The sequence below is a fragment of the Nilaparvata lugens genome, chromosome 3, assembly GCF_014356525.2.
Source record: "Nilaparvata lugens isolate BPH chromosome 3, ASM1435652v1, whole genome shotgun sequence".
In the NCBI taxonomy this organism is placed as follows: domain Eukaryota; kingdom Metazoa; phylum Arthropoda; class Insecta; order Hemiptera; family Delphacidae; genus Nilaparvata; species Nilaparvata lugens.
The window spans coordinates 44,557,035-44,570,035 of NC_052506.1; positions in this window are offsets into that span (position 1 = coordinate 44,557,035).

Here is a 13,001-nt window from a genome sequence, read left to right on the forward strand (position 1 = left end):
CATCCCTTCTTGCATCATATATGAACCTCACAGCGAAATTCATGGATCTCTGCAATCGATCATTCAGTTCATCTGATAGATCACCGTAGACAATTGAACAGTAAAAGAGAAATGGAAGGATCAAAGCGTTCACCAATGTAACTCTAACAGATTTCGGTAAATAGTTTCTGATCCTTTTAAGCTGATGCATTCCACTAAAGACTCTATTACACACATGCGTGGTTTGCTCATGCCAACTCAGAGAACTATCAATCAAGATGCCCAGAACCTTAAGGCACTGAGAATATGGTATTTCTATACCACTGATGACCACAGCCGGAGAGTTGGCCAGATCCAAGTTATTCGTCAATCTGGGATGACCAACAATCATACATTTGGTTTTCACTGGATTCAATCTCAACCCGTGTGCATCAGACCACTCTACCAGTCTAGCAATATCCGAATTCATGTGATCTATGGATTGACGAAAGTGTTGCACAGGAAAATGGGAATATATTATCAAATCATCAGCAAAGAGATGGTAGTTGGCATGAGAAAATATCATAGAGACATTGTTGATGTATACTGAGAAGAGGAGGGGTCCCAAAACTGATCCCTGGGGAACTCCCTCATTGACTGGTAACCATGATGAAAAGTTGTTTGAATTTCCACTAACAGCTTGGTGACGATCAGAAAGATATGAAGAAAACCACCTTACCGCAGAGTCAGAAAATTGACACTGGTTTTTCAATTTATGGAGCAAAAGGGTGTGATTGACACTATCAAATGCTTTAGAGAAGTCGAATTGAACAAGCAATGTAGCCTGCCTTCCATCCATTGCAGCTCTGATATCATCTGTCATCTTCAGAAGAGCAGTACAGGTACTGTAATTCGGTCGAAAACCAGATTGATGTTTTGCAAAAAATTCAAAGCCAGCCAAATGCCTGACAACTTGCCTATGAACAGTACGCTCAAAGGCTTTAGAGATGGAGCATAGGATATTGATAGGTCTAAAATCAGCAGGAATACATGCATTCTTTTTCTTAGGTATAGGCTTGACCACTGATTGCTTCCATAAATCAGGAACAATACTTGACTGCAGCGAAAAATTGAAAATATGGGTGATAGTAGGTAATATGATGGGAAGTAGTTTCTTATAAAAATCTATAGGAATCCTGTCCACACCCATGGAATTTTTATTGATGGCAAGAATATTCTGAGAGATTTCTGCAGGAAACACATATTCAAAAAAGAATGATTCTTCCGGAGGTGTATGTTGACATTGATTAACAAGTTGATCGTGCAGAAAATCAGCTGTAGCAATCTGTGCAGGTGGGACAACAAAATAGTCATTGAGCTCATCAAGTGAAAGATCTGCTGGCATCTCATGCTGCTGTTTAGGTTGATGTGCTCCAAGTCTGCGAACGTTGTTCCACAGAGCGCCCATTGACTTACCTCGATTGAATTGGGTATGATAGTAACGAAGCTTCGCATTACGACACAAGGATTTGACTCTATTGCGTAGAATTTTAAATGAATTGAAATCAGCCTCACTTCTAGTCGATTTGAATCTCCTCCGAACTCTATCCCTCTCACGTCTAGCGTCCAGAATCTCAGAATCAATCCAGGGAGTTGATTTATGGCGTGGACGAACTGTACTCATGGGAGCATGTTTATCAAATATATCAGTAACCATTTGATTAAATACCGCAACCTTTTCATTCAAATCGTTAATCATACCGATATGATGCCATGGGAGATTAATAGCCTCCTCCAAGACTGTGTTTATATTGAAGTTTTTGAAATTCCTGCATGTAAAAGTTGAATTGGACTGTGATGATTCCAAATTATAAATTAAATAAATAAGATCATGGTGAGAGAAAGAAGGAGCAGGTGTCTGACTAAAAAATGAAACATACTCAATATCACTGACAATTGCTAAGTCTAACAAAGTGTGTGAGTTTGGTAGATGGTAAGTTGGCAATGTACTGTTTACAAAATTCAAACCCATAGAGCTCACCATCGTAACAAGCTGTCTCTTTTCAAAATTATTTTTCAACAAATCAGAATTTAGGTCACCAAGGAGAATAATGTGTTGATATGTGTCAATTTGCTCTAGAAGAGCTTCTTCCAGAAGAGACAGTCGTCCTGCGTTTGGAGGACGATATACAATACAAACGACAACCTTGATTGTACCAGTTGACAACTCAACAAACAGGAATTCCGGCGATCTTGAATAAGGTTGTGGTGATAACCTGATTAATCTAGGCCTGAGAGATGAACGAACGTAAACCGCCACCCCACCTCTGGTCAAGCCAATCCGATCATTTCGAAACAGAGAGAAGCCATTCATGTCAAATAAACTATCATGTAATGAAGGTTTTAACCAAGACTCACTCACTCCTATAACATCGAAGCTAAGAGATGAAAATATTTCTTTGAAATCATCAAAATGTCCAGGAAGAGACTCAGCATTAATATGACACAGTTTTAAAGAAGCAGCATGCTCATTCAATTTACTTCTAATATCCGTCACATCCATAATATTTATAACTGTATTAGTGAGATGCTCTACAAATAAAACTAATTATTACAGTAATTGGTAGACTAATAAATTGGTAAGAATGAATTACAGATAAAAAAACTCACAAAAAAAAAACTAATGAAAATCGTAATTGAAATGCTGATAGATAGGAAAAGAATTGATTGATAGGATTAGAATGAAATGAAAAGTGATATGAACAAAAGTGAAGGGGAAAAATGTAGATGAAAAATTACGTTTCAAAAGAGAAAGATGGAATAAGTTGATGTTTCGAAAAATAAATAAACAAAATAAAATAAGAATTAAGTTCAGATAATGTCACTTAAGGCAATCTAAAAGCTATATGAAGCCACCTCGGCAAATAAAGATAATGGATTAAAAGATAAGATTATAGCGTGAAGTTGAACACTGGTTCCCACTTATCTGAATGTGCAAAAATATAGGTTTTGAATTCTAATCAATAATTCTAATACAAAATAATAAAGGCCACGTAAGTACGCATATTCATAATATTATTAAAAGCTTAATGGGAGAAACAAGAGCAAATAATGGCGATAAAACAAAAAACAATATGAAGAAAGAACAAAAAAAAAAAAAATCCATAAAACCAATTTAAAATTTCCAAAAAAAAAAATGTTTTTGAGTCTCAATTCTAATTGATCAATATTCAATTTTTACTATAAGCAAGACATTGGTTAGAGTTGAGTCCTCTTAATTTATCTCGTTTCTCACTACCGTTTACATAACAATACAACCATTTGTATGTAAATAGCTGTAATTGAATTAATGAATCACTTACACTGATTCTCCTGAGAAGACCCTGTCACCTTCCCTCCAGAGCACTCGTCCATCTATTGTCCACACATTCTTCCAGCCCACCCTCTCAGCCACCCTCTCTCTGACGCGTGAGGTCTTCCTTGATAGTGACAGGAGTTCCTCTCAGCTTCTGTCTCATTGAGATCACGCAACGCCTAGTCTGGTAGCTCACAAACTTTACAAGTATAGCTCGAGGCATCCTTGCCGGCTGCTGACTGGATGGAGGCCGCTCGCGACCAACCCGGTGACAACGGTCTATGAGATTCGGGTTGAAGTCCTGAATGCCAAGTCGATCCTTGAACAGCGAGGACACCACCTCCAGAACATCTTCATTCGCCGACTCGGTAACCCCAAAAATACGTAGGTTGTTTCGGCGCTGGTATTGGGCTAGACCATCGATGCGAGTTTCCAACTTCTTTTCCTTTTTATCGTTGGAAGACTTCATTGCAGCTAATTCATTTTCAACTGCAAGCAGCCTAGCTTCTAATTTTTTTTCGACTTTGACAGAGACAATGTCAGTGATGCTATCTGTGAGTCGGTCGGCCAGAGTTGATACCAAGCCGTTGAAAAATTCGCCCTTGTTCAAAACTTCGGACAGAGTCTTTTCAATGAGGCTGCGTATATCGTTTACCCCCTCTCCATCGGTGGACGAGGGGCGGCGGCTACCAGTCGATGACTTAGCCTGCGCAGAACAAGGCTCCTTATCTGCCTTTGTCGAGTTTTTGACTCCTGTAGCTCGTGTAACCGCTGGCGAAGATTGTTTACAAGCCATTTTTAGTAGAAACTAAATACCGTCCTTCAGAGAAAAGTCAAGAACTTGAAACTTTATAGGAAGCTGCAGATTACCTTGATGAATACACTGGCAAAATCACAACTCAGTACGACTTGAAAAAACCACTTAAACACAATAAAAATGCAGGAGCTCACAACCGTGTGTTACTCAGCCATCAAGCATTATCTTATCTGTAGAGCATCCCACATAAACACTCCTCGAAAGTGCTTTAGCTTTAGTCAACATGCATACTTGTAGAGATCAGCATCGGTGAGGGCTCGATCAGGTAGGGCAACTACCATCTTCTCTTGCTGCCACATTGACAGCTACGTGCTCCATTTCCCTGCGTCCTGCGCTGTTGTCTCAGGTAGAGACCTTTACCCTTTTTACCAGAACATCTCTTTACTTGTTTTCAACCACAAGTCTTTGTTGTCTCACATCTGCAGTGTACTCCTCCACCAAACTTTGCTTTAGCCTTCATGATGCTGGTCACTGCTAGTGCTGCAGTCTTCTCAAGTGCTCCTGCGTCTGCAGATTTTACCACACTCCAAGCTTGATCTGCCAAAATGTTGTCTGCTACTGCTCTGCTCGATGTATCACTGCTCCTCGAGTAAGCAAAGTCGTGCTCCTTACAGGCTCGATCAAGACTATTTATACCAGGATCGCCTCATGCCAACCTCTTCTCTAGCTTTGTACCAGGTCCACAGTACTGGTAACCAGGGATGTGTAGTTCAACAGTTAGAATGTCAATTGCCTTGTCCACCAATTTTCCAGCACTCTTTTTAACTATTGAACCTGCAACTTTTGCAATTGATGACAGTACCCCTCTCCCTTGGTACCTCCTCACTCTCTTATATCCAGCCATCTAATGCTTCTTAGCGGTTTTAGCAGCTGGTTTTATACTTTTTGGTCTAGACGATGTTTGTGCTGGTGGCAATGATGTTTCAGGTGGTGTTGCAGGAGGTGGTTCCAGTAATCCCATAAGATTTATGAAACGTTTCTTCATTTCATCAGGTGGCAATCCCTTCATAGTTTTAGCATTTTCTGGATCTAACACAATGTCTAAATACAATGTAAACATTTCACCAGCAAACTCAATCAGCCTCTTCTCAAGATATCAATTGTTCACTCCATCAGTAGGCTTAATTGGATCCATCATATCAGTAAGTATTAAATCAATGTCTCTTATATAGTGAAACTAGTATGCAGGATTAGCAACTATGTAGCCACCTTCTACCAACTCTTCTAAAATTGAATTGATTTCATTCTCATGTCCAGTGTTACCAACTGCCTTGGACTGATCCAATAGTTTCAGCCTGTCCACAAGTTCATTGGGATCATTGTAGTAGACGTACTCAATCTTGGTATGGTTGTTTGCCACCATATTGAATGGCGCCATGAGTCCTCTGCCACTGACCTTGCTATACTTGGGTTTAGTATTATTGAGCAGTTTATGGATCACTGTTCTATACTTTGTATCATTCGAGTTTTTACTCTTACCATCTTGATCATGATTTTCCTTATACAAGTTAGTAATGTGTAATATCCGAGTGTATGCCACCTCATCACTAGCCAATGGAGTAATGGGCTTCTTTTTGAAAATGAGTTCATAAAGTCCACGTGTTGCATCAAATCTAGTCACGTTTGAAGGATTGTTAGGGTCAGTCAGAACAATCTTTCTTCCATCACTTCCAAAGGTTAACAGTTTGTTACCCAAATAGTAGTCATTACCAACAACTTCTGGTCCATATGTTTTGTCAGAGCTGCTATAACCACTTATAGCTCTATGGAGATAACGTCCCACTGGTGTTCCAGTCAACCCAACCTCGGTCATTGCTTGTCGAATCCTCTTTTGACTGCTGGTTAGTAATGCTTCCTGAGCAGTAGCACCCTCCTCCTCCTCCTCATCCACATCCATCGCATCACTTTCATCATCATTGGCACTTGCAGATGGCGACAATTTGCGTGCAGTACTCGAGGTACTTGGAACTAGGCTTAACTGCAAAGCTTCTCCAATTCCTTCAAAGGTCGAAGGAGACTCCTCACCAATTTTGGGCAGACGTCTTACTGCTTGTTTCAGGGGTCGGGAAAGCAATGGTGTAGGTGGCGGTGTATGTGGTGCATGATGACCTACAGGAATTGCAAAACGTCTGTGATATGGGCGTGGCTCTGGAGATTGTTCATGTAGTGGTTGTGCAGCAGCTGCTGCTGCTGGCTGTGGTGGTGGTGGTGGTGGTGGTGGTGGTGTTGCCAAATGCTGATTGAGAACTTCAACTATATTGTCAAGTGGTTCAGTTAGTGGTTTAAAGTGTTTTGCATGCTGCTCCTCTGCCACTTGCCTTCCAAGAGTCAGTTCCTTGTGTTTCCTTTTGATGTTATGTCGCAACTTTGCAATTTCCTTGATGGTTGGTGCAATCTCTTCTACAGTCTTTTGACGGTGTCTATTGCTGGAGACGTCCATCTTGCTCAGCATACCAACATATGCTGAAGCTCAACTGACACTATGCATCAACTAAATACATATCAAGCCCATTCCTGTAGCGCCCTCCATTTCTGTCCAATGTCCGATCAATCACTAGGAATGAGTGTGCACCCCCCACTGACTAAACCTTGTTACACATATCCTTGAACTGATCAAAGGTCATGTCAGTGCCGACATGATCTCGGTACAAGTGTTTCATGTTTAGCTCATCCTGCTGAAACATGACTAGAAAGTTTGCATTGTCACGAATCAGCTGTTTTGGAATGCGGCTATAGGTCTGTGCTAGATAGAACACATCAACGTCACTGTGTCGGCCTGCACTAAAGTACTTCCTGATGGCATCCTGATGCTCACAAATCACATTGTCGAAAATAATTATTGAGTTGGGTGGCAGCTCATGCGGGTCGGGTATTTCTTCACTTGTATCACACTCAACATAGTTTATTCCATTTCCTGCAAGTCCTTGCATGATTGTACGCAGCAGCTCATACTTGGACTGGAATGTAGTCTTTGAAAAAAGGTAGATGTTTGAAAAGTGAATTCCTTTCTCATCAAAAAGCATGTTGAATAGTAGGTTGGTTTTGCCGCAACGAGAAGGTCCACATATAATACATCTCATATGATTGGGGAACAATGGTCCATGACGCTTTTTCTTTGTATCCATGTCCACCAAGCCACACCCCCTAATCACTTTGTCAAAATCGATAACTCTAAACTGGTTTTTCTGTTGCACAACCTGTTTCATCTTACACAAGATCGTTCTTATCAATCCATGAGTCGTGACTGGAGCTATATCCTTTCCAGCGTACCAACAGTTTATTCCCTCTTTTCCTCAACACTTTTTCATTTTCGAAAACACTGGGCACTTTTGTCTATACAATTTCTTCAGAATAGAATCCTCCTTCAATGGGTTCACCTCTATAGTCCTCCAATTCGTAGGTTACAGGCACTGTAGGTCACACATGTCTTACTGTGAACAGTTCATTAGTCCAATTGGCTAGATATCCCTTGTCAAACATCTTTTTATACTTGCTGATTCTCACTTTATCACCAGGCTCAATACTCTGACTGGGACCTGGATAAAACTTGTTTTGAGGTTTGCTGACCAACTTTTCCTTATATTCTTGCCTTTGTTTGCTGAGCCTGGAAAGCCACAGCCTCTCATGCTTCTTGCTCTTAACGTCAACTGGCCGAATACCTGTTGTTCGATGGACCTGTTCATTGTACTCTTTCAAGAGTGAGGTTAATGTTGTAATACATTTATTTACAGCGGTTCATGTGTGTCCCCAAACCAACTTCTTGTACTACCACCCCTTTGGTTCTGCAACTTTATGTAACACCGCTTCAAGACACCCGTTCAGACAACAGGTCTAGGGACGTAAGAGGACGTCGCCGTCAAGCCAAATTCAACCGGTAAAAGTTCACCACCAAAAACAAGGTACTGTTACCCCGACGATAAAGCAATGTACAGACCAACGAAAGTGCAGTGTAGTGAAACAAAGGTTCATTCGAGAATGTCAATCAAAAGTGGGGATTCAAAATTATTATGAAATGGGTTATATGGGTTACTATTGACGAAACTTGGGTTCAACGGGCTTTTCTTTCTTGAGTAATTTTATGTTGAAATTAACTTGTTATTTGATGACTGATATTGTTTGGTTTTGTAACGTATTGCTATCTAAAAGGGTATAGTAATGCGCCCCCGAATCAGATGAAGAATGTCAACAAAGTAACATGAAATTGTTGTTTCTGTTGTTCGATTTTAGTTGCCAATGTTTATTGAAGCTGTTTGTATTTTTCAATTATTTCAAATTGTAGTGTTATTCTATAGTATAAACCTATTAAATCAGGCATGGCAAGATTAATTGAAGTTTTCTTGACTCTAGCCCGTTCACCTGCATGAATTAGGTATAGACTCAGGTATTTTCTAGATGTGTCGGCCTATTTCTGAATTCTAAATTTTATTCAAAATTATCTTCTTTATCAACTTTAAAAAGGTCAGGCACACTCTCTTTCCTTTTATCTTCTTTTATAGGTGAAGGAGGATGATGATGATGGAGATGATGGAAAGCAACAGCCTCTCATGCTTCTTGCTCTTAACGTCAACTGGCCGCATACCTGTTGTTCGATGGACCTGTTCATTGTACTCTTTCAAGAGTGAGGTTAATGTTGTAATACATTTATTTACAGCGGTTCATGTGTGTCCCCAAACCAACTTCTTGTACTACCACCCCTTTGGTTCTGCAACTTTATGTAACACCGCTTCAAGACACCCGTTCAGACAACAGGTCTAGGGACGTAAGAGGACGTCGCCGTCAAGCCAAATTCAACCGGTAAAAGTTCACCACCAAAAACAAGGTACTGTTACCCCGACGATAAAGCAATGTACAGACCAACGAAAGTGCAGTGTAGTGAAACAAAGGTTCATTCGAGAATGTCAATCAAAAGTGGGGATTCAAAATTATTATGAAATGGGTTATATGGGTTACTATTGACGAAACTTGGGTTCAACGGGCTTTTCTTTCTTGAGTAATTTTATGTTGAAATTAACTTGTTATTTGATGACTGATATTGTTTGGTTTTGTAACGTATTGCTATCTAAAAGGGGATAGTAATGCGCCCCCGAATTAGGTTCCTTGTTCAGTAAACTTTGTCCACATAAGATGTTTGAGCGATCTATTGAAACGTTCAACTATAGATGCTTTCTTATCAGAAAAAGTTGAATAATGATTGATGCCATACTTTTGCACAAGTTGTTGAAACTTACTATTAAACCATTCCTTTCCGTCATCAGTTTGCAAATTCTTCATGGGATTCTGTTCAAATATAGGTTGCATTGCCTTAACCACTTCATTGGCCGACTTATTTTTCATCGGTATAGCAAAAGCAAACTTACTAAGACAATTGATTATTGTAATAATATATCTATAGCCTTTGTTCTGTCTTGCATATGGTAGCATCTCTACAAGATCAGGCTGATAAAGATCATCAAGACCTTTCACAGTAACCATTCATGTAGGAAACCTCCTACGAGCCTGCTTGTGCAGCTCTCTCACTATCACAGTCTTATCCATACTGACTGATAAAATCTATGTCATCAACTTTAAATAGTCTATTATGCTAATCCAAACATTCTCCATATCCTGTGGAAGAGGATAGAGATAACAACTTTTTCTTTTCATAACCTCTACACTTTGATAGTGTAGGGTGTGAGATGAAGCTCTTCCAGGCAAAAAATTCATTTTTCTGCTACTTCAAGATGTTATGCATCTAGCTTCATCTCACACCTTATACTTTTACAGTATATATAAGAAACAGCTTAAACCAAGCACTAGTCTCAAGATGCTTCTCACACCCTGCACTATATGACTATCCATACATGTTTCCAAGAGAAATTTACTATGGGAGTCGATGCCAATTTTTGATAGTGCAGGATGTGAGATGTCTTGTACTCTTACTTCTACATGATTCAAAGGTTTGAGCAATAAGAGACAGTTGATTCGATACGATTATATTGCAGTCATACTCAAGTGCACATTGGATACAGATAATATTATCAGACATATATAAATAACATCTCAATCATCAAGGTTTAACAGCACATAGTCACATAATGGTCCTCGATTAGTACACATTTCACAAAATGCATAGCTATAAGGAAAGTTCAGAATCATCATCTGTCTATTGTGACAAGGATGAAGTGTAGCTGTTGGGAACGTTGAAGAAATCATATCAGCAAAATTCTCGAAAGTTCCAAAAGGATCATGATATCCTTCTCCAATATTGAATAGTGGCTCAACACTCCACCTTGCACTCATGACAAAAATGCAATCACCGCAAGGACATGGTGATTCAGGGTCTGCTGGCGCCATTGCTGATTGAAGTACTGGATGTAGATGTTGTTGACAGCCCATGTTGACAGTAGGATGAGCACACCTCGACTGACTTTGTAATAACTGCTTCAAGGAAATCCAGCAATGTGAATGATGGGTGGAGACAGTTGCATATGCGCAGTGGATTTGTTGACACTTCCTGGAATGAGGTATGATGTCACTTTTCAAGCAATTTTCTCAGTATGCTATACTGAGATGCTGAGCCATCTTTGTTGATTTCATCAATGAGCTGATCTTGCGATGATGGGGTGCGCGGGCGTTTAGCCGCGGAAGGGTATGAGTTATCATCATCATCATCATTGTCAGATATATTCATTTCTTCATCTGTCCATAGTGTAACACTGCTGCTGTGTGACTTATCCTCCTCCTCCTCCTCATCCTCCTCCTCTGCCTCCTCATCCTTCTCCTCATCCCTATGTGCTGGAGTGGGGATCTTGTAATGTCCATGTGCAAGAGTTGTGATTCCATCATCTAGAATATACCTCTTCTCATCAGCTTTACTCAGTGCCTTCTTTCTCATGACTTGAGTCATGATCTGATGTTTCCTAGTGCCAAACATCACTTGTTCTCTATAGATATCCTCATCACCATATAGACAATCTAGATAGTCTTGGAAGCCTATGTAACGTTCAGCATCTGGATGCATTTTTGAGAGTTCTCGCCCAAGACTCCTCACTCCTTTAGCTTTCTTTATCAATCCACTTGTCAACTGATTTGGATCACTATTGTAACACCTACAGGCATATAGCTTTGATCGTAGGCCTACATACTCAAGTGGCGCTCGGCCAGCATATTTGTCTTTGAACTTTCCAAGCACCATTCTGTTTGCATCCGAGTAGCATGGGTGGTCTGCAGGGTACTCTGAAGTGTCAAAGGTATCTTTCAGTTGCTGGTTGTTGATGATGTTGTTATATAGGTTCTCAGTTTTCACGATGTAGAATAAGCTGTCAGTATCCTGATAAAGCAGTTGCAGGTTCTCTTTGTACGTAGGTTTCATCACATCATAGTGGAACTGGTACATAAGGGTCTTGCTTATGTCCAACACTGTCAAACCAATGTAGATAGGTCTGTTCAGCTTTACTTTTTCCTTATGCAATGTTACAGCACAGATATTCTTACCAAAGATGATGCGGTCCTTGTAGGTTGGTCAGGCAATCAGTTTCATTGGACATTTCTCATTGTTGACAAGCTCTATATTCATTCTCTTTCTCACATTCTCCATTGTCTTGCCAAAAACTGCATTGTTTATTAGTTTAAAGAAATTTTTCTCAAACTTGTTCTTTGACTGTTGTTGAAGTCTGGTGTTTAGCATGATGTAGGGTGCTAGGAAGTCCTCCTGCTCAAACCTTACACCTCGATGAACTTTAGTGATTTTCAATCCATGTTGTACTGCTTGCTTGAGGGTGCAGTAATGACATACATATCATTCACGGTTGCTTACAGTTGTCATCAATCTCAATGATCCTGATTTTAGAGTTTTTTGTTCTCTGCCAGGAATGGGAAGTCATTGTGCTCATCATGCAATTTAGAAGGGTACTCAATATCCACCTCCAAGATGTAGCCAATCTTTTGAACATCTCCAACACCATCAATACCTCTGCTCACCCCCTCCAACTCATCTTTCTTCATCCACTGGAATTTCCAGCATGGAAGTGGTTGGCACATTGCCCAGCCATACAGGTTGTTCGCTTCTGTGTACAGGAGATATGATGTAGGCTTCTTGGGGTCAATAGGCGCTCCTGTGTAGGCATTGTTGGCTACAGCATGACGGTGTATACAATTTGTTATTCCTCCTCTGATACCTCGCTCGATAAACATGTACATGTCATAGTCAGTAAGGAGCTCAAGCTCAACTTTAGTATATTTCAGCATGACATCAAAGGAAAAGCCTGGAGATATAAAGTAGTGCGCACAATCCAAATCATAAGTCTTCATGCATACATCACGGAAGCTCTCAGAGACATCGGCCAACAGGAGAACATCTGTTTTCAAGTACAGGTCACTGTACTCTCCCAGAGTTCTACAACTGAATTGGTTCCACACAGTTTGAGCATGTTCATAATCATCACTGCTAACACTCCTATCAACCAGCTTGCTGAAAAATGCTTCTTTGGGTGGTAGCAATGTTTCTTCGAGTCTCTGCCATGAATCGCAGTAGTCGTATGGAAACACTCCTTTCCTTGAGACAAGGCTCAATTTGTTTCCAAACACTTTGGCAGTATGTGGCAGCACTTTGGACAATTCTTCCGGATTTGATGCTGATTTGACTGGTTAGTAACCAGGTTGTCTAAACTATCAGGTGTAAACCGGAATGTATTGATGAATCGAAGGTGCATTTTTGGAGATATTCATTTGGTGAATGATATATACTTTTCCGACGAGTTTGGGATGACAAACAGCTGATCCTTATCTCTACCCAGCTCTGGAATAATGAGGTGTGTATCATAGTTTGAAGAGTTGTGGAGAAACACTGGTATGAATGATTGTTTCTGTCACTGCAGGTTGCATTTACGGCAT